Source organism: Homarus americanus, unplaced genomic scaffold, assembly GCF_018991925.1.
Source record: "Homarus americanus isolate GMGI-L3 unplaced genomic scaffold, GMGI_Hamer_2.0 scaffold22250, whole genome shotgun sequence".
Lineage (NCBI taxonomy): Eukaryota > Metazoa > Arthropoda > Malacostraca > Decapoda > Nephropidae > Homarus > Homarus americanus.
In genome coordinates, this window is record NW_024741189.1 from 2,225,282 (window position 1) to 2,228,674 (window position 3,393).

General features: G+C 50.9%; 1 long non-coding RNA gene across 1 annotated transcript; it reads left to right on the forward strand.

Annotated features, from left to right (window-relative positions):
* Nucleotides 1–2,093: 2,093 nt before the first annotated feature.
* Nucleotides 2,094–3,150, forward strand: LOC121875737. The gene is made up of 3 exons (XR_006090662.1): nucleotides 2,094–2,123; nucleotides 2,862–2,913; nucleotides 3,129–3,150. It is a non-coding gene; the product is annotated as an uncharacterized LOC121875737 (long non-coding RNA).
* The last annotated feature ends 243 nt before the right edge of the window (nucleotides 3,151–3,393 follow it).

The following is a 3,393-nucleotide window of genomic DNA, read 5'->3' on the forward strand; positions in this document are numbered from 1 at the left end:
CTACAGCAGGGGTTTATCTACACTCTACAGCAGGGGTTTATCTACACTCTACAGCAGGGGCTTTATCTACACTCTACAGCAGGAAGTTTATCTACACTCTACAGCAGGGGTTTATCTACACCTCTACAGCAGGAGGTTTATCTACACTCTACAGCAGGGGTGGCTATCTACACACTACAGCAGGGGTTTATCTACACTCTCACAGCAGGGGGACTATCTACACTCTACAGCAGGGGGTTTATCTACACTCTACAGCAGGGGGACTATCTACACTCTACAGCAGGGGGTCTATCAACACTCTACAGCAGGGGGACTATCTACACTCTACAGCAGGGGTTTATCCACACCTACAGCAGGGGTGGCTATCTACACTCTACAGCAGGGGTTTATCTACACTCTACAGCAGGGGTCTATCTACACCTCTACAGCAGGGGACTATCTACACTCTACAGCAGGGGGTTTATCTACACTCTACAGCAGGGGTGGCTATCCACACTCTACAGCAGGGGTCTATCTCACTCTACAGCAGGGGGACTCATTCACACTCTACAGCAGGGGGTCTATCTACACTCTACAGCAGGGGACTATTCACACTTCCACAGGGGTCTATCTACACTCTACAGCAGGGGTCTATCTCACACTCTACAGCAGGGGACTATCTACACTCTACAGCAGGGGGTCCACACTCTACAGCAGGGGTCATTCTACACCTACAGCAGGGGTTTATCTACACTCTACAGCAGGGGACTATTCACACTCTACAGCAGGGGTCTATCAACACTCTACAGCAGGGGACTATCTACACTCTACAGCAGGGGTCTATCTACACCTACAGCACAGGGGTCTATCTACACCTCTACAGCAGGGGTTTATCCACACTCTACAGCAGGGGTCTATCTACACTCTACAGCAGGGGTTTATCTACACTCTACAGCAGGGTTTATCTACACTCTACAGCAGGGGGTTTATCTACACCTACAGCAGGGGTTTATCTCACACTCTACAGCAGGGGACTATCTACACTCTACAGCAGGTGGCTATCTACACTCTACAGCAGGGTTTATCTACACCCTACAGCAGGGGTTTATCTACACTCTACAGCAGGGGTTTATTCACACTCTACAGCAGGGTCTATCTACACTCTACAGCAGGGTGGCTATCACACCTCTACAGCAGGGGACTATCTACCTCTACAGCAGGGGACTATCTACACCTACAGCAGGGGTGGCTATCTACACCTACAGCAGGGGGTTTATCTACACTCTACAGCAGGTGGCTATTCACACTCACACAGGGGGTTTATCTACACTCTACAGCAGGGGACTATCTACACTCTACAGCAGGGGTTTATCTACACTCTACAGCAGGTGGCTATCTACACTCTACAGCAGGGGTTTATCTACACTCTACAGCAGGGGACTATTCACACCTCACAGCAGGGTGGCTCCCACACTCTACAGCAGGGGTTTATCTACACTCTACAGCAGGGTGGCTATCTACACTCTACAGCAGGTGGCTATCTACACTCTACAGCAGGGGGTTTATCTACACTCTACAGCAGGGGGGGACCATCCACACTCTACAGCAGGGGTGGCTATCTACACTCTACAGCAGGGGTTTATCTACACTACAGCAGGGGTGCTACTCACACTCTACAGCAGGGGACTATCTACACCTTCAGCAGGGGTCTATCTACACTCTACAGCAGGGGTCTATCTACACTCTACAGCAGGGGACTATCTACACTCTACAGCAGAGGGGTTTATCCACACTCTACAGCAGGGTGGCTATCCACACTCTACAGCAGGGGACTATTCACACTCTACAGCAGGGTGGCTATCTACACACTACAGCAGGGGACTATCTACACTCTACAGCAGGGTCTATCTACACTCTACAGCAGGGGGACTATTCACACTCTACAGGGGTTTATCTACACTCTACAGCAGGGGACTATCTACACTCTACAGCAGGGGGGGTCTATCAACACTCTACAGCAGGGGGACTATCTACACTCTACAGCAGGGGACTATCTACACTCTACAGCAGGGTTTATCTACACACTACAGCAGGGTGGCTATCTACACTCTACAGCAGGGGGTCTATCTACACTCTACAGCAGGGTTTATCTACACTCTACAGCAGGGGTTTATCTACACTCTACAGCAGGGGGTTTATCTACACCTACAGCAGGGGTATATCTACACTCTACAGCAGGGGGTTTATCTACACTCTACAGCAGGGGTTTATCTAACTCCACAGCAGGGGGAACTATCTACACTCCACAGCAGCAGGGGACTATCTACACTCTACAAAGCAGGGGGTTTATCTACACTCTACAGCAGGGGTTTATCTACACCCCACAGCAGGGGGACTATCTACACTCTACAGCAGGGGGACTATCTACACTCTACAGCAGGGGTGCTATCTACACTCTACAGCAGGGGACTATCTACACTCTACAGCAGGGGTGGCTATCTACACTCTACACAGCAGGGGTTTATCAACACACTACAGCAGGGTGTCTATCTACACCTACAGCAGGGGACTATCTACACTCTACAGCAGGTGGCTATCTACACTCTACAGCAGGGGGTTTATCTACACCCCACAGCAGGGGTGGCTATCTACACTCTACAGCAGGGGTGGTTATCTACACTCTACAGCAGGGGGACATTATCCACACTCCACAGCAGGGGCTATCTACACCTCACAGCAGGGGTTTATCTACACTCTACAGCAGGTGGCTATCTACACTCTACAGCAGGGGTGGCTATCACACTCCACAGCAGGGACTATCCACACTCTACAGCAGGGTGATATTCACACTCTACAGCAGGGGGTTCATCACTCTACAGCAGGGTGGCTATCTACACTCTACAGTAGGGGGACTATCTACACCTCTACAGCAGGGTGGCTATCTACACTACAGCAGGGGTTTATCCACACTCTACAGCAGGGTGGCTACTACACTTACAGCAGGGGGTTTATCTACACTCTACAGCAGGGGTGGCTTCTACACTCCAGCAGGGGACTATCTACACTCTCGTGGCTAACCACAGCAGGGGACCTCACACTCACAGCAGGGTGGATTCACACCCCACAGCAGGGGTCATCACCTACAGCAGGGTGGCTATCTACACTCTACAGTAGGGGGACTATCTACACTCTACAGCAGGGTGGCTATCTACACTCTACAGCAGGGGGTTTATCTACACTCTACAGCAGGGGGTTTATCTACACACTCACAGCAGGGGGTTTATCCACACTCACAGCAGGTGGCTATCTACACCCTACAGCAGGGGACTATCTACACTCTACAGCAGGGTGGCTATCTACACTCTACAGCAGGGGGCTCATCTACACTCTACAGCAGGGGTGGCTATCTACACT